Raw genomic sequence first — 20,680 nt, forward strand, 5'->3', positions numbered from 1 at the left:
TGGATATATGGATGGATGTATGGACGGATGAGTGAGTGGATGGATGGATGGATGGATGGATTGTTCCGGCTCTCGACGAAGGCGGACGCTTCTCTGCTCCCTCCCTTATCTATCTGTCCTGCTACTGCTTTTGTTTGTCTCGTCTTCAGAGTCTCTTCTTTTCACTCCTCCGAAACTCTACAATCATGGAATTGATTAACTGGTCTCTCAGCACAATTGACCAAATTTTTGGAATAGAAGACAGGGGGTAAGGGAGCCCTCCTGCCCCGATGGGATGTTTTTTTCTGGATACACAATAGATTCCTACAAATACTGGAAGCCTTTGTGTCTCAAAATTCTGTCTGTCGAGGACGTTGAAGATGCTTCATAATTGGATTTATGATAGCAGGATTTCTCTTAATCATCCTCCTGATAGGAGGAGGGGGATTCCTAGTATATTGACAAACGCGTAAGTCGTCGACAGCTGTTTTGGCTCTTTCAGAGCTGCCGGACGTGGCTGAAGGATCAAGCAAGGCGATCAACACTCAGACTTTAACGTTGGGGGAGCAAAGCCGTAAGCTGGATGTGATTCTCGAACAGAATCGCAGGCTGGCGGCGTCTTTGAGCTCATTGGCAAGATGGATAAGACCTTGGAGAAGTTGGAAGCTCGGCTTGGCGGGAAGTGATCACAAATTTGTCTGTTTGGAGTCGCCATTGATGAACCAGAGACTGAAGGCAGACGGAAAATGACTGAGGCTATTCTTTGCAATATAATTGTTGATTCTATAATCTGGCCTTGACAGAGCGGTCTTTGGCCGATCACTCTGGTCACAATCTTCCTGGTGGAATGTAAACAAGGGACTCTGCCCCCACTAACCCTCCCCTCTCCAGGAACATCTGTGGACCTGTTTTCAGAACTGTACCGAGCTGCCTGATAACATCAAGGACATTGGCTGAGAGCAGCTCTGGGCGAAGCTCCTCGGCTCCTCCCTCTTATCAGCCCCCCCAACAGTCTCCGGGTTTCGAGCGCCACAAAGGCCACGGCGCGGATTATAGGGATATAATTCAAAATAATCTGTTTCCCATCTTTTGTTTTGATAATAAAAATCGGAAAACGGATCGTTATCCATTATCCGTTATCCGATTTCATTGATGTGTTTGAAAATCGAAATTGGGAATTAAAACAGCGAGTGGAAAACTCTTTTTTCTATTTCCTATTTGTTTCCAACAGGGGTTGGGCAGTATGTTAGAGTTCAGTACATGTTATTGATTATTGATTGGACGCTGCAGCTGAACGGACTGTCACAACATCACTGCAGTTTCATGACGGAGTGAAGACAGATTACAGATTAAACTCCCATGTTTCATATTTGATTTATTTTCTGTTTCAACATTAAAAAAAATTAAAACTGTTAATTTTCAATCTGATCAACAAAAGAACCAGAAACAACTTTCTTCATTTATTACTGCGCATGTGCAAGGTCAGTGTATCTTTTGGTCATTGGATTTTTCCATCATGAGTGGGAATCAAAAAACAAAAAACGATTGGTTTATTTGATTTTCCTTTTAAAACAAAAAACAAATATTGAATTACACTGCATTTTTTCTTTTTTTGTGTTAATATGATTTAACAAAGTTTCAAAATACGGTTTTATTTTCATTTTCTATTTCATATAAGAAAAATTAAATCACTAGTCAACAGGAACGAAAAAACGAACCAAAAACAACCGTTTATTCATATTCGTGCACCGGAAGTTACAGATGGAGGACAATAATTTTGATGTTTTATTTGATTAATTAAACTGCATTATTTTTCTGTTTCATATTTGTTTTGATCTTTTGTCTGCATTCTAATCACATATTTGTATGACACAGGCTAATCCAGATGCGTAGGTCTCCTGACATTTCAGTGCACTAATTGTGGATTACACCTGCGTTTTTCCTTCCCTCCTCTTTTCTGTCAGTGTGCATTTGAGGCAGTTATGCCGTCTTTCATTGATTAGAAAAAAAAAAATCAGTGTTACAACTTTTCTTTTCACTACTATTAGGCTACGAACATGTCATGTCCTTTTGACGAGGATCCAATTGATGCAGGTGGAGCATTAATCCACAGAGAATTTAATATAGTCTTACGTTGGGAGCTGATCATTAGACCACGCATAGGCCTAGATGTATTATCATATTTAGAAAAAATCTACTTTAAATTATGTAATTGATTACAATCACTTCTTGTGAGTAAATACTGTTGTTTGGACTTTTAAACGTCTGTAGGCTCTGCTAATTCTCTCTCTCTCTCTCTCTCTCTCTCTCTCTCTCTCAGACTTCCTTAACTCAGACGTCGTTGTGCATTTATAAAATTATTCATAGCCTAATATAGCCTATTATATTATCTTATAAGCTATTAGGGCCTGTATATTTCGTTGTCTGTGTTGTTTTTATCTGTGCTTTTTTAAAAATCTGTTTTTGAAGTGCCTTGCAAACTTAGAAAAGTTCTATGACAATAGAGTTTATTATTTTCATTTTATCACCATCTTGTCATTTTGTGGGTAAAAAAGCCTAAGTTAATTTCATTTTACCTTTTGGTCTAATAGATGTATTATTATTGTTGTTGCTGTTGTTCTTTATTTTGTATGGATAGATATTTATCTCGGCGTTTTTCCTGTGTGTGTTTCTTGTTTCAAGTGGTAATTGATGCGCGCTGCGTGACCGTTTACTATTGAGGCCACTCAGTGTCAGACCTGAGCCAGAATTTATGAATGAAGATTGAATGACACAATGAGTGACGTGTTTTTCCACCTACATGAACTGTCTGACAGTTAACCTGATGAAGGTCACAGCCTACCCAAACGTTGTAACAATTATAGCACGACCTTTGGCATAATGGACTGTCGGCATATTGTAGCCTATTCTAGTTTTTTTTTTAATTATTATTTTTCCGTGCTTTTCACGACCCTTCTCCCGGTAGAAACATGGAGGCTGCAGTGGAAATCATGAATGACCGTCTTGACATTGTTGTAGCTGCAAATGCATGTAGTTCAAATCCATCAGAAGAGTGAACTTTCACATGATATTGAGATGCTAACATGCAGCAGCCTGTGGTAAAGAACATTTTTCTATCTTTTAACAAGCTCTAGAACTGACGTCAGCCCATTATCCCCACAACAAATGACCACAGTCCCGTTGCTACTGTTGCTATGACAACTGTAGCTACATCTGGGGGCGTAATGTCAGTAAATACGAGTAAAATACATGCCTCGCGTATAGTGTGAATGCACCGCAGAAAACACAGGGTGGGGGGAATAGTAGCCTAGAGTGGCTGGCTCGAGTGGGACGGGGTGGTACAGAACAACTTCCCCTGGAGAGAATTGTCACAGGAATGCCTGTCAAATATCCAGAACTAAGTTCACTCGGTTGTAAATGCAGGCTTCCGGTGCACGAATATGAATAAACGGTTGTTTTTGGTTAGTTTTTTCGTTCCTGTTGACTAGTGATTTCATTTTTCTTATATGAAATAGAAAACGAAAATAAAAGCGTATTTTGAATCTTTGTTAAATCATATTAACACAAAAAAAGAAAAAATGCAGTGTAATTCAATATTTGTTTTTTGTTTCAAAAGGAAAATCAAATAAACCAATCGTTTTTTGTTTTTTGATTCCCACTCATGACGGAAAAATCCAATGACCAAAAGATACACTGACCGTGCAATCAAAAATTGTATTACTTGCGTATAAAGCCCAAAACGGCTTAGCTCCGCATTATTTGCAAGACCTGATAGTGCCTTATGTTCCTGTCAGAGCTCTCCGTTCTCAGAGTGCAGGTTTACTTGTAGTTCCTAGAGTATCTAAATGTAGATTTGGAGGGCGGGCGTTCTGCTATCAGGCACCATTACTATGGAACCAACTTCCAATCTGGGTTAAGGAGGCTGACACCACCTCCACCTTTAAAACTAAACTTAAAACATTTCTGTTTAGTAAAGCCTATAGTTAGTGTTTAGTAAACCTCTAGCTGGTGTTGGTAAATCTCTAGGTAGTGTAAACTTTAGTGTGTCAGAGTCGCTCCTGTGGTTTCTTGTGCTGGCCCCCCCTTCTCCTCCCTTTTCTCTCTTTTGTCCATGTTGCAGCATCCTTTGCCGGACACCGGAACCTGCAGGTGGTCGTGGGTGGCTTGTAGCTTGCATTACGGAGCACAAGTCTTTCCCCGACCCTGCACCCCAACCTGGGACTTGCTGATTGGGCCGGAGCTTCGGGAGCTGCGTGCTGGCCTGCGGTCCCCACCCCTGGTCATCCCGTTGCTGCCCCCCCCTTCTCCTCCCTTTTCTCTCTTTTGTCCTGCAGGTGGCCATGGGTGGCTTGTAGCTTGCATTACGGAGCACAAGTCTTTTCCTGACCCTGCACCCCAACCTGGGACTTGATGATTGGGCCGGAGCTTCGGGAGCTGCGTGCTGGCCTGTGGTCCCCACCCCCGGTCATCCCGTTGCTGCTTCCACCTGCCTGCTGTGCTGTTGCCGTCCCTGACCCACCAGTCTGGCCCTCGGCAGGAGGGTCCCCCCTGATGAGCCTGGTCCTGCTCAAGGTTTCTTCCCTCCTAAAGGGGAGTTTTTCCTTGCCACTGTTTGGCTTAAGGTTTTTCTCCCACTAGGGGAGTTTTTTACCTGCCATTGTTTATGTAATATCTGCTCGGGGGTCATGTTCTGGGTATGGGTCTCTGTAAAGCGTCTAGAGACAACTCTGTTGTATTAGACGCTATATAAATAAAATTGAATTGAATTGAATTGAATCCCCTCAATTTGTCCAATCCTTGTTTTCAGTAAACGAATAGGAAATAGAGAAAAGAGTTTTCCACTCGCTGTTTTAATTCACAATTTTGATTTTCAAACACATCAATGAAATCGGATAACGGATAATGGATAACGATCCGTTTTCCGTTTTTTTCAGATGCCTGAGGAACCAAGGAACTGAGGAACCAAGGAACCAAGGAGCCGGGGAACCGGGGAACCAAGGAACCATGGAACCAGGGAACCAAGGAACCAAGGAACCAGGGAACCAAGGAACCAGGGAACCAGGGAACCACGGAACCGGGGAACCAAGGAACCAAGGAACCGGGGAACCAAGGAACCAGGGAACCAAGGAACCAGGGAACCAAGGAACCGGGGAACCAGGGAACCAGGGAACCAAGGAACTGAGGAACCAAGGAACCAGGGAACCGGGGAACCAAGGAACCAGGGAACCGGGGAACCAAGGAACCAAGGAACCAAGGAACCGGGGAACCAGGGAACCGGGGAACCAGGGAACCAAGGAACCAAGGAACTGGGGAACCGGGGAACCAGGGAACCAAGGAACCGGGGAACCAAGGAACCAAGGAACCAAGGAACCAAGGAGCCGGGGAACCAGGGATCTCACAGAGAAGCTGGTTTAAAGGGAACAAACGGGTTTCCAGCGGTACAATAATCTGGCTACAACAAAGAAATGAGCCACCCACTAACGTATCTCTGGGCTACAGGAAGGAGGAGAAACTGCTCTGCTTTCCTGTCATTAAACTTCTTCTGAAGCCTTTTCTTCTTTTCTATTTCTGCACGGCACCATGTTGGCAGGAAGTGACATGCCGAACCCTAATGCATTGTGGGAACGTCCACCTGTGTCTTCTGGAGGTTCTTATAATGATGAATGGAGAAACTAAAGATCATGTCCATCCATCCATCCATCCATCATCCATCCATCATCCATCCATCCATCCATCCATAATCCATCCTTCCATCAATAATCCATCCATCCATCCATCCATCCATCAATAATCCATCCATCCATCAATAATCCATCCATCCATCCATCCATCAATAATCCATCATCCATCCATCATCCATCCATCCATCAATAATCCATCCTTCCATCAATAATCCATCCATCCATCCATCCATCCATCAATAATCCATCCATCCATCAATAATCCATCCATCCATCAATAATCCATCCTTCCATCAATAATCCATCCTTCCATCAATAATCCATCCATCCATCATCCATCCATCAATAATCCATCCTTCCATCAATAATCCATCCATCAATAATCCATCCTTCCATCAATAATCCATCCATCCATCATCCATCCATCAATAATCCATCCTTCCATCAATAATCCATCCATCCATCATCCATCAATCAATAATCCATCCATCCATCAATAATCCATCCTTCCATCAATAATCCATCCTTTCATCAATAATCCATCCATCCATCATCCATCCATCCATCCATCCATCCATCAATAATCCATCCTTCCATCAATAATCCATCCCTCCATCAATAATCCATCCATCAATAATCCATCCATCCATCAATAATCCATCCATCCATCCATCAATAATCCATCATCCATCCATCCATCAATAATCCATCCTTCCATCAATAATCCATCCATCCATCCATCCATCCATCAATAATCCATCCATCCATCAATAATCCATCCATCCATCAATAATCCATCCTTCCATCAATAATCCATCCATCAATAATCCATCCTTCCATCAATAATCCATCCATCCATCATCCATCCATCAATAATCCATCCATCCATCAATAATCCTTCCATCCATCATCCTTCCATCAATAATCCATCCATCCATCATCCATCCATCAATAATCCATCCATCCATCAATAATCCATCCTTCCATCAATAATCCATCCCTCCATCAATAATCCATCCATCCATCAATAATCCATCCTTCCATCAATAATCCATCCATCCATCAATAATCCATCCATCCATCAATAATCCTTCCATCAATAATCCATCCATCCATCAATAATCCATCCACCCATCAATAATCCATCCATCCATCAATAATCCATCCACCCATCAATAATCCATCCATCCATCAATAATCCATCCATCCATCCATCAATAATCCATCCTTCCATCAATAATCCATCCATCAATAATCCATCCATCCATCAATAATCCATCATTCCATCAATAATCCATCCCTCCATGAATAATCCATCCATCCATCAATAATCCATCCATCCATCAATAATCCATCCTTCCATCAATAATCCCTCCTTCCATCAATAATCCTTCCATCAATAATCCATCCATCCTTCCATCAATAATCCATCCATCCATCAATAATCCATCCATCCATCAATAATCCATCCTTCCATCAATAATCCATCCATCCATCAATAATCCATCCATCCATCAATAATCCATCCATCCATCAATAATCCATCCTTCCATCAATAATCCCTCCTTCCATCAATAATCCTTCCATCTATAATCCCTCCTTCCATCAATAATCCATCCTTCCATCAATAATCCATCCTTCCATCAATAATCCATCCTTCCATCAATAATCCCTCCTTCCATCAATAATCCATCCTTCCATCAATAATCCCTCCTTCCATCAATAATCCCTCCTTCCATCAATAATCCATCCTTCCATCAATAATCCATCCATCCATCATCCATCCATCAATAATCCATCCATCATCCATCCATCAATAATCCATCTTTCCATCAATAATCCATCCTTCTATCAATAATCCATCCATCCATCATCCATCCATCAATAATCCATCCTTCCATCAATAATCCATCCCTCCATCAATAATCCATCCATCCATCAATAATCCATCCTTCCATCAATAATCCATCCATCCATCAATAATCCATCCATCAATAATCCATCCTTCCATCAATAATCCCTCCATCCATCAATAATCAATCCATCCATCATCCTTCCATCAATAATCCCTCCTTCCATCAATAATCAATCCATCCATCATCCTTCCATCAATAATCCATCCATCCATCAATAATCCTTCCATCCATCATCCATCCATCAATAATCCATCCATCCATCAATAATCCATCCTTCCATCAATAATCAATCCATCCATCATCCTTCCATCCATCATCCTTCCATCAATAATCCATCCATCCATCAATAATCCATCCATCCATCATCCATCCATCAATAATCCATCCATCCATCAATAATCCATCCATCCATCAATAATCCATCCATCCATCAATAATCCATCCATCCATCATCCTTCCATCAATAATCCATACATCCATCAATAATCCTTCCATCCATCACCCTTCCATCAATAATCCATCCATCCATCATCCATCCATCAATAATCCATCCATCCATCAATAATCCATCCATCCATCAATAATCCATCCATCCATCAATAATCCATCCTTCCATCAATAATCCATCCTTCCATCAATAATCCATCCATCCATCAATAATCCATCCTTCCATCAATAATCCATCCATCAATAATCCCTCCTTCCATCAATAATCCATCTTTCCATCAATAATCCATCCTTCCATCAATAATCCATCCTTCCATCAATAATCCATCCATCAATAATCCCTCCTTCCATCAATAATCCATCCATCAATAATCCCTCCTTCCATCAATAATCCATGCTTCCATCAATAATCCATCCTTCCATCAATAATCCATCCTTCCATCAATAATCCCTCCTTCCATCAATAATCCATCCTTCCATCAATAATCCATCCATCCATCAATAATCCCTCCTTCCATCAATAATCCATCCTTCCATCAATAATCCATCCTTCCATCAATAATCCATCCTTCCATCAATAATCCATCCATCCATCCATCAATAATCCATCCATCCATCAATAATCCCTCCTTGCATCAATAATCCATCCTTCCATCAATAATCCATCCTTCCATCAATAATCCATCCATCAATAATCCCTCCTTCCATCAATAATCCATCCTTCCATCAATAATCCCTCCTTCCATCAATAATCCCTCCTTCCATCAATAATCCCTCCTTCCATCAATAATCCATCCATCAATAATCCCTCCTTCCATCAATAATCCATCCATCCATCAATAATCCCTCCTTCCATCAATAATCCCTCCTTCCATCAATAATCCCTCCTTCCATCAATAATCCATCCATCAATAATCCCTCCTTCCATCAATAATCCATCCATCCATCAATAATCCATCCTTCCATCAATAATCCATCCATCCATCATCCATCCATCCATCAATAATCCATCCTTCCATCAATAATCCATCCATCCATCAATAATCCATCCTTCCTTCAATAATCCATCCATCCATCAATAATCCCTCCTTCCATCAATAATCCATCCTTCCATCAATAATCCATCCTTCCATCAATAATCCATCCATCCATAAATAATCCATCCTTCCATCAATAATCCCTCCTTCCATCAATAATCCCTCCTTCCATCAATAATCCTTCCTTCCATCAATAATCCATCCTTCCATCAATAATCCCTCCTTCCATCAATAATCCCTCCTTCCATCAATAATCCCTCCTTCCATCAATAATCCATCCTTCCATCAATAACCCCTCCTTCCATCAATAATCCATCCTTCCATCAATAATCCATCCATCCATCAATAATCCCTCCTTCCATCAATAATCCATCCTTCCATCAATAATCCATCCATCCATCAATAATCCCTCCTTCCTTCCATCCTTCCATCAATAATCCATCCTTCCTTCCATCCATCCATCAATAATCCATCCTTCCATCAATAATCCATCCATCCATCAATAATCCATCCATCCATCAATAATCCATCCATCCATCAATAATCCCTCCTTCCTTCCATCCTTCCATCAATAATCCATCCTTCCTTCCATCCATCCATCAATAATCCATCCATCCATCAATAATCCATCCATCCATCAATAATCCATCCTTCCTTCCATCCTTCCATCAATAATCCATCCTTCCTTCCATCCATCCATCAATAATCCATCCTTCCTTCCATCCTTCCATCAATAATCCATCCTTCCATCAATAATCCATCCTTCCATCAATAATCCCTCCTTCCATCAATAATCCATCCATCCATCAATAATCCATCCATCAATAATCCATCCTTCCATCAATAATCCATCCTTCCATCAATAATCCCTCCTTCCATCAATAATCCATCCATCAATAATCCCTCCTTCCATCAATAATCCATCCCTCCATCAATAATCCATCCCTCCATCAATAATCCATCCTTCCATCAATAATCCATCCTTCCATCAATAATCCATCCTTCCTTCCATCCATCCATCAATAATCCATCCTTCCATCAATAATCCATCCATCCATCAATAATCCATCCTTCCTTCCATCCATCCATCAATAATCCATCCTTCCATCAATAATCCATCCTTCCTTCCATCCATCCATCAATAATCCATCCTTCCATCAATAATCCATCCTTCCTTCCATCCATCCATCAATAATCCATCCTTCCATCAATAATCCATCCTTCCATCAATAATCCATCCATCCATCAATAATCCATCCTTCCATCAATAATCCATCCTTCCTTCCATCCTTCCATCAATAATCCATCCATCCATCAATAATCCATCCTTCCATCAATAATCCATCCATCCATCAATAATCCATCCATCCATCAATAATCCATCCTTCCATCAATAATCCATCCTTCCATCAATAATCCATCCATCCATCAATAATCCATCCTTCCCTCAATAATCCATCCTTCCATCAATAATCCATCCATCCATCAATAATCCATCCATCCATCAATAATCCATCCATCCATCAATAATCCATCCATCCATCAATAATCCATCCATCCATCAATAATCCATCCTTCCATCAATAATCCATCCTTCCATCAATAATCCATCCATCCATCAATAATCCATCCATCCATCAATAATCCCTCCTTCCATCAATAATCCATCCTTCCTTCCATCCTTCCATCAATAATCCCTCCTTCCATCAATAATCCATCCTTCCATCAATAATCCATCCATCAATAATCCATCCATCCATCAATAATCCATCCATCCATCAATAATCCATCCTTCCCTCAATAATCCATCCTTCCATCAATAATCCATCCTTCCTTCCATCCTTCCATCAATAATCCATCCTTCCATCAATAATCCATCCTTCCTTCCATCCTTCCATCAATAATCCATCCTTCCTTCCATCCTTCCATCAATAATCCCTCCTTCCATCAATAATCCATCCTTCCATCAATAATCCACCCATCAATAATCCATCCATCAATAATCCATCCATCCATCAATAATCCATCCTTCCATCAATAATCCCTCCTTCCATCAATAATCCATCCTTCCATCAATAATCCATCCATCCATCAATAATCCATCCATCCATCAATAATCCATCCTTCCATCAATAATCCATCCTTCCATCAATAATCCATCCATCCATCAATAATCCATCCTTCCATCAATAATCCATCCTTCCATCAATAATCCATCCATCCATCAATAATCCATCCTTCCATCAATAATCCATCCTTCCATCAATAATCCATCCATCCATCAATAATCCATCCTTCCATCAATAATCCCTCCTTCCATCAATAATCCATCCTTCCATCAATAATCCATCCATCCATCAATAATCCATCCTTCCATCAATAATCCATCCTTCCATCAATAATCCATCCTTCCATCAATAATCCATCCTTCCATCAATAATCCTTCCATCAATAATCCATCCTTCCATCAATAATCCATCCTTCCTTCCATCCTTCCATCAATAATCCATCCTTCCTTCCATCCTTCCATCAATAATCCCTCCTTCCATCAATAATCCCTCCTTCCATCAATAATCCCTCCTTCCATCAATAATCCATCCTTCCATCAATAATCCATCCTTCCATCAATAATCCATCCATCCATCCATCAATAATCCATCCTTCCATCAATAATCCATCCATCCATCAATAATCCATCCATCCATCAATAATCCATCCTTCCATCAATAATCCATCCTTCCATCAATAATCCATCCATCCATCAATAATCCATCCTTCCATCAATAATCCCTCCTTCCATCAATAATCCCTCCTTCCATCAATAATCCATCCTTCCATCAATAATCCATCCTTCCTTCCATCCTTCCATCAATAATCCATCCTTCCATCAATAATCCATCCTTCCTTCCATCCTTCCATCAATAATCCATCCTTCCATCAATAATCCATCCTTCCATCAATAATCCATCCTTCCATCAATAATCCCTCCTTCCATCAATAATCCATCCTTCCATCAATAATCCATCCTTCCTTCCATCCTTCCATCAATAATCCATCCTTCCTTCCATCCTTCCATCAATAATCCATCCTTCCATCAATAATCCATCCATCCATCAATAATCCATCCTTCCATCAATAATCCATCCTTCCATCAATAATCCATCCTTCCTTCCATCCTTCCATCAATAATCCATCCTTCCTTCCATCCTTCCATCAATAATCCATCCTTCCATCAATAATCCATCCATCCTTCCATCAATAATCCATCCTTCCATCAATAATCCATCCCTCCATCAATAATCCATCCCTCCATCAATAATCCATCCATCCATCAATAATCCATCCATCATCCATCCATCCCTCCATCAACAATCCATCCATCCTTCCATCAATAATCCCTCCTTCCATCAATAATCCATCCTTCCATCAATAATCCCTCCTTCCATCAATAATCCATCCATCCATCAATAATCCCTCCTTCCATCAATAATCCATCCATCCATCAATAATCCATCCTTCCATCAATAATCCCTCCTTCCATCAATAATCCCTCCATCCATCAATAATCCATCCTTCCATCAATAATCCATCCTTCCATCAATAATCCATCCTTCCATCAATAATCCATCCTTCCATCAATAATCCATCCCTCCATCAATAATCCCTCCTTCCATCAATAATCCATCCTTCCATCAATAATCCATCCATCCATCAATAATCCCTCCTTCCATCAATAATCCCTCCATCCATCAATAATCCATCCTTCCATCAATAATCCATCCTTCCATCAATAATCCATCCCTCCATCAATAATCCATCCTTCCATCAATAATCCATCCTTCCATCAATAATCCATCCCTCCATCAATAATCCCTCCTTCCATCAATAATCCATCCTTCCATCAATAATCCATCCTTCCATCAATAATCCATCCATCCATCTATGCCTCCCTGAAATAACCAGAACAGCTGGTTATCCGGGATCCACTTTTGGAACTTTTCCACCAGCACCTACTCGTCTCCTCCACTCGGTTTGGTCCTTTTCCACCAGGGCTCTAACGTGCCGAGTAGATACTTTTCTGTCACTATTCTGCTGAGGTTCTAAGTATCTGATGTCATCACACTCCAGGCCACCGATTGGTCGGGGGGTTGGAGTCAGACGTCTGAGTCAGGAAGTGACATCAGAGAAAGAGACTCTGACGGAGATTCTGGTTCATTTTATTCCAGCAGAAACGGCAGCAGAAGTCTGTTTGGTGATCCAACTCTGAGGTGCAGATGTTCATAAACCTGGTGCTGAGGAGAGAATTAAAAAGATCTAGAGGAGATAAGGAACCACCAGATCTACCAGGAGAGAATTAAAAAGATCTAGAGGAGATAAGGAACCACCAGATCTACCAGGAGAGAATTAAAAAGATCTAGAGGAGATAAGGAACCACCAGATCCACCAGGAGAGAATTAAAAAGATCTAGAGGAGATAAGGAACCACCAGATCTACCAGGAGAGAATTAAAAAGATCTAGAGGAGATAAGGAACCACCAGATCCACCAGGAGAGAATTAAAAAGATCTAGAGGAGATAAGGAACCACCAGATCTACCAGGAGAGAATTAAAAAGATCTAGAGGAGATAAGGAACCACCAGATCTACCAGGAGAGAATTAAAAAGATCTAAATGAGATAAGGAACCACCAGATCTAGGAGAGAATTAAAAAGATCTAGAGGAGATAAGGAACCACCAGATCCACCAGGAGATCTGTCTCTTCATAGCTGCTCGGCTACCAACGGGAGCCGGAAACTTCAATATGAGCCAGTTAACTTGATTGTTTCCTTCCGTCTCGTTTCACGGACGACGTGGGTCAGACTTGGGTTCCGGGACGCCGGCCTCATGTATGTTGGACCCCCACGTCCCGGGTTTCCCTCTGCTCCTTGGGCCGGTACGTAAAGGCCAGTGGAGCCGGTGGTCCAGGTTCCCAGAACCGTAACAGAAACCTCCGACCAACCTGCACCGGGTCGGCCGCTGATCAAGGACGATTGTTGGATCTCTTATTCCTCTCTACTTTAAATCAAGTCGTTCTCTCTCCGTTCAAACATTTCAAGCACTTGCAAACGTCTCACATGCACAAACGCAGATGAAATAATTGATAAAAGTAGAAATAGTGGGTATTCCAGCCGGACTGTCTTCCATCAACACCAGCCCGGCCCTTTGTCTGGCCGGATTACTGGATCACACCGGGCTCAGACCCGGGGGCCCTGGGGGCCCAACGGGTCAGGGGCCCCTGTGTGAAGTTTAGTGTTGGTGTTGGAAAGTAGGTCAGATGAGCCGGCAGAGATAGAAACGACCGCGAAGACGAGGAGGAACCAAAATGGCCAGGAAAACAAGTAGAAACTAGTGATGCACCGATTGTTCGGTAACCGAAATTGTTCGGCCGAAAATGGCAAAAAAACACTTTTGGTGTTCAGTGGAATAAGTGGGAAAAAAAACGAACAATTAATAACGGCGTTGTAAAATAAGGAAATAGACTGGCCGCGCCGTAACGGTTGCACCACAAACGTAACCACATAAGAATTTTACCAACATTCACCAGGAGGTGGAACCAAAACAACATAATGCTGGAAATTAAAAAAATTAAAATTTTTTATGTTCAATAAATATTTTATACCTTGTAATTTTGTAAAAAAAATTTCTTTGAAAAGCCTAAATCAAGTTTATTTGATTTATGCAATGGTGAAAAAATTGGCAAAATAAATGAAAAACTGCTGAAGAACCATGTTCGGTATTGTTCGGTATTCGGCCAAGTGTTTATTATTATTTTCGGTTTCGGCCACAAATTTTCATTTCGGTGCATCACTAGTAGAAACAAAAACAACCAAAAAGACGGGTAGAGAACAAAACAACCGCGGAGACGAGTAGGAACCAGAAACCAAAATGACGTAAAAAACGAGTAGAAACCAAAACAACCACGAAAACGAGCAAAAACCCCTCCAGACCTCCAACCCCCTCCAGACCTCCAGACCTCCAACCCCCTCCAGACCTCCAACCCCCTCCAGACCTCCAGACCTCCAACCCCCTCCAGACCTCCAACCCCCTCCAGACCCCCAACCCCCTCCAGACCTCCAACCCCTCCAGACCTCCAACCCCCTCCAGACCCCCAACCCCCTCCAGACCTCCAACCCCCTCCAGACCTCCAACACCCTCCAGACCTCCAACCCCCTCCAGACCTCCAACCCCCTCCAGACCTCCAGACCTCCAACCCCCTCCAGACCTCCAACCCCCTCCAGACCCCCAACCCCCTCCAGACCTCCAACCCCCTCCAGACCTCCAGACCTCCAACCCCCTCCAGACCTCCAACCCCCTCCAGACCTCCAACACCCTCCAGACCTCCAACCCCCTCCAGACCTCCAACCCCCTCCAGACCTCCAACACCCTCCAGACCTCCAGACCTCCAACCCCCTCCAGACCTCCAACCCCCTCCAGACCTCCAACCCCCTCCAGACCCCCAACCCCCTCCAGACCTCCAACCCCCTCCAGACCTCCAACCCCCTCCAGACCTCCAGACCTCCAACCCCCTCCAGACCTCCAGACCTCCAACACTAGTCATGGGCGGTATGGACTAAAAAATGTATCACGATAATTTCTGACATTTATCCCGATAACGATAAAAAAATACCAATTCAACTCCAGCTTTGTAACTATAAATCTATCTCTCTCTCAGATCCACCATGTTTGTTACACAAAAACCTCATCAACGGGAATTTATCCTTCCTTCCTTCCTTCCTTCCTTCCTTCCTTCCTTCCTTCCTTCCTTCCTTCCTTCCTTCCTTCCTTCCTTCCTTCCTTCCTTCCTTCCTTCCTTCCTTCCTTCCTTCCTTCCTTCCTTCCTTCCTTCCTTCCTTCCTTCCTTCCTTCCTTCCTTCCTTCCTTCCTTCCTTCCTTCCTTCCTTCCTTCCTTCCTTCCTTCCTTCCCGTTGTGCGTGGATTAAACACAGAATCATAAATCAGTTTTACACAAAAACATAATTAACAGGAATTTATCATTTTTACAGTGAGATACAAATTCTTACCGTGGGGAATTTTTTTGACGGTTTATCGTGAACGGTAAAATATCGCCCATTCCTACTTCAACACCCTCCAGACCTTCAAAGGACCTGCAGGTCTGGATCTGGACCGTACCGCGTCGGTACCAGTGATATTGACGAAGGTATTGATCACCCGACACCGCGGAACCTTCCCACATTTAAAAATAAACTTATTTATCTCAGAAGTCGAGTCACCAAAAGAGTTCCGGCTGTCACTCAAAGACCTGCTCCATTCATCCATTCATCCATTCATCCATTCATCCATTCATCCATTCATCCATTCATCAGAACCGAGCCTGACAGGTAAGACTCGGGGCCCAGAGCCTGACAGGTAAAACCCGGGGCCCAGAGCATGGCAGGTAAGACCTAGGGCCCAGAGCCTGACAGGTAAGACCCGGGGCCCAGAACCTGGCAGGTAAGACCCGGGGCCCAGAGCCTGGCAGGTAAGACCTAGGGCCCAGAGCCTGGCAGGTAAGACCCGGGGCCCAGAGCCTGACAGGTAAGACTCGGGGCCCAGAGTAATAGGTAAGACCCGGGGCCCAAAGCCTGGCAGGTAAGACCCGGGGCCCAGAGCCAACAGGTAAGACCCAGGGCCCAGAGCCTGGCAGGTAAGACCCGGGGCCCAGAGCCTGGCAGGTAAGACCCGGGGCCCAGAGCCTGGCAGGTAAGACCCGGGGCCCAGAGCCTGGCAGGTAAGACCCGGGGCCCAGAGCCTGACAGGTAAGACCCGGGGCCCAGAACCTGGCAGGTAAGACTCGGGGCCCAGAGTCTGGCAGGTAAGACCCGGGGCCCAGAGCCTGACAGGTAAGACCCGGGGCCCAGAGCCTCACAGGTAAGACCTAGGGCCCAGAGCCTGACAGGTAAGACCCAGGGCCCAGAGCCTGGCAGGTAAGACCCGGGGCCCAGAGCCTGGCAGGTAAGACCCGGGGCCCAGAGCCTGGCAGGTAAGACCCGGGGCCCAGAGCCTGGCAGGTAAGACCCGGGGCCCAGAGCCTGACAGGTAAGACCCGGGGCCCAGAGCCTGACAGGTAAGACTCGGGGCCCAGAGCCTCACAGGTAAGACCCGGGGCCCAGAACCTGACAGGTAAGACCCGGGGCTTAGCGGTCCCAGGTGGATCTTCTGATCATTTTAATGATTTTCTGCACAAACATTCAAACCCCTTCGGTTCTGATCCAGAAACCGGGGCCCGGGGCGGGTTCCTCGGACCCCCCTGGACCCCTAGACCCCCTGGACCCCCTGGACCCCCCTGGTTCTGGTTCTGATCCAGTCCAGACCTCCTACCTGCAGCTTTTACCGTGAAAGTACTTTTTACTCAGAGTTTTCAGTAGAAACTTCTCCTCAAACTTCAGTTTCTGGGCTGAACTTTGAGGAGGTTCTGGACCAGGACCCGGGCTTGGACCAGGACCCGGACCTGGACTCGAACCCCCCACAACCAATAAACCATCAGCGCCTCGTTTATCGATCCCCGGTGACGTCAGACTCTAATTCTAAGCCGGTAATTAACAGGTGATTTGCAGGTATAAAGCCCTGCGCGTGCCCGCGGCGCGCCCCCGCGGCCGGAGGGGGGTCGGGTCTTACCTGGGGGGTCTCACCTGTCTCACCTGGACAGGTACGGGCTGGGGTCGGCAGGTATCAGGCTCAGCAGCGCAGCGTCAGTGAGGATCAGCTGCTGGTTCGGATCCTGCAGCAGCGGCTGCTGTGACGGGGACGCGCGTCAAGCTGCCGCGCTGCGCGCTGCCGCTTCCGGTGCGGGCCCGACAAAATAAAAGCCCCGGAATAAAGACAGGAGTCACGTGACCCGTAAAACACACGTGACTCATTTGATGAAATCATCCATCCATCATCCATCCATCATCCATCATCCATCCATCCATCCATCATCCATCCATCCATCCATCCATCCATCCATCCATCCATCCATCATCCATCCATCATCCATCCATCATCCATCCATCATCCATCATCCATCCATCCATCCATCCATCCATCATCCATCCATCCATCCATCCATCCATCATCCATCCATCATCCATCCATCATCCATCATCCATCATCCATCCATCATCCATCCATCATCCATCCATCATCCATCCATCCATCCATCATCCATCCATCATCCATTCATCATCCATCATCCATCATCCATCCATCATCCATCATCCATCCATCATCCATCATCCATCCATCATCCATCCATCATCCATCATCCATCATCCATCCATCATCCATCATCCATCCATCCATCCATCATCCATCCATCCATCCATCCATCCATCCATCCATCCATCATCCATCCATCATCCATCATCCATCCATCATCCATCATCCATCATCCATCCATCATCCATCCATCATCCATCATCCATCATCCATCCATCATCCATCATCCATCCATCCATCCATCATCCATCCATCCATCCATCATCCATCCATCCATCCATCCATCCATCCATCCATCCATCATCCATCCATCATCCATCCATCATCCATCCATCCATCATCCATCCATCCATCCATCCATCATCCATCCATCCATCCATCCATCATCCATCATCCATCATCCATCCATCATCCATCCATCATCCATCCATCCATCATCCATCCATCCATCCATCATCCATCCATCATCCATCCATCCATCCATCATCCCATCCATCCATCCATCCATCCATCATCCATCATCCATCCATCATCCATCCATCATCCATCATCCATCATCCATCATCCATCCATCCATCCATCATCCATCCATCATCCATCCATCATCCATCCATCATCCATCCATCATCCATCATCCATCCATCCATCATCCATCCATCCATCCATCCATCCATCATCCATCCATCATCCATCATCCATCATCCATCCATCATCCATCCATCCATCATCCATCCATCCATCATCCATCCATCCATCATCCATCCATCATCCATCCATCATCCATCCATCATCCATCATCCATCCATCATCCATCCATCATCCATCCATCCATCCATCCATCATCCATCATCCATCCATCCATCCATCCATCATCCATCCATCCATCCATCATCCATCCATCATCCATCCATCCATCCATCCATCATCCATCATCCATCCATCATCCATCCATCATCCATCATCCATCCATCCATCATCCATCCATCCATCCATCATCCATCCATCATCCATCCATCATCCATCATCCATCCATCATCCATCCATCCATCCATCCATCATCCCATCATCCATCCATCATCCATCCATCCATCATCCATCCATCCATCCATCCATCCATCATCCATCCATCATCCATCATCCATCATCCATCCATCCATCCATCATCCATCCATCATCCATCCATCCATCCATCATCCATCATCCATCATCCATCCATCATCCATCCATCCATCATCCATCCATCATCCATCATCCATCCATCATCCATCCATCCATCCATCATCCATCCATCATCCATCCATCCATCCATCCATCCATCATCCATCCATCATCCATCCATCATCCATCATCCATCATCCATCCATCATCCATCCATCCAGCCATCCATCCATCCATCATCCATCCATCATCCATCCATCATCCATCATCCATCCATCATCCATCCATCATCCATCCATCCATCATCCATCCATCCATCCATCCATCATCCATCCATCATCCATCCATCCATCCATCATCCAGCCATCCATCCATCCATCATCCATCCATCCATCATCCATCCATCCATCCATCATCCATCCATCCATCATCCATCCATCCATCCATCCATCCATCATCCATCCATCATCCATCCATCCATCCATCCATCCATCATCCAGCCATCCATCCATCCATCCATCCATCCATCCATCATCCATTTATCCATCCATCATCCATCCATCCATCATCCATCCATCCATCCATCCATCCATCCATCCATCCATCATCCATCCATCCATCCATCTATCCATCCATCATCCATCCATCCATCATCCATCCATCATCCATCCATCCATCCATCCATCATCCATCCATCCATTTATCCATCCATCATCCATTTATCCATCCATCCATCATCCATCCATCCATCCATCCATCATCCATCCATCATCCATCCATCCATCATCCATCATCCATCCATCCATCATCCATCCATCCATCCATCCATCATCCATCCATCATCGTCATCCATCCATCATCCATCCATCCATCCATCCATCATCCATTTATCCTCCATCATCCATCCATCCATCCATCCATCATCCATTTATCCATCCATCATCCATCCATCCATCATCCATCCATCCATCCATCCATCCATCATCCATCCATCCATCTATCCATCCATCATCCATCCATCCATCCATCATCCATCCATCATCCATCCATCCATCCATCATCCAGCCATCCATTTATCCATCCATCATCCATTTATCCATCCATCCATCATCCATCCATCCATCATCCATCCATCATCCATCCATCCATCCATCCATCCATTTATCCATCCATCATCCATCCATCATCCATCCATCATCCATCCATCCATTTATCCATCCATCATCCA

At 44.2% G+C, this 20,680-nt stretch overlaps 1 protein-coding gene across 4 annotated transcripts in view; it reads right to left on the reverse strand.

The window, feature by feature from the left end:
- Positions 1-17,820, reverse strand: part of col4a4 (collagen, type IV, alpha 4) — a 110,014-nt gene extending 92,194 nt beyond the window's left edge. Inside the window, exon 1 of one of the 4 annotated variants that reach the window (XM_061720042.1) lies at positions 17,716-17,820. The gene's annotated coding sequence lies outside the window, so the exon portion shown is untranslated. Of the gene's footprint in view, positions 1-17,712 lie in introns of all 4 variants that reach the window. The other 3 variants (XM_061720043.1, XM_061720045.1, XM_061720044.1) reach the window with 3 other exon arrangements.
- Between the last annotated feature and the right edge of the window lie 2,860 nt (positions 17,821-20,680).

The sequence above is a fragment of the Cololabis saira genome, chromosome 4 (assembly GCF_033807715.1).
Source record: "Cololabis saira isolate AMF1-May2022 chromosome 4, fColSai1.1, whole genome shotgun sequence".
Classification (NCBI taxonomy): Eukaryota; Metazoa; Chordata; class Actinopteri; order Beloniformes; family Belonidae; genus Cololabis; species Cololabis saira.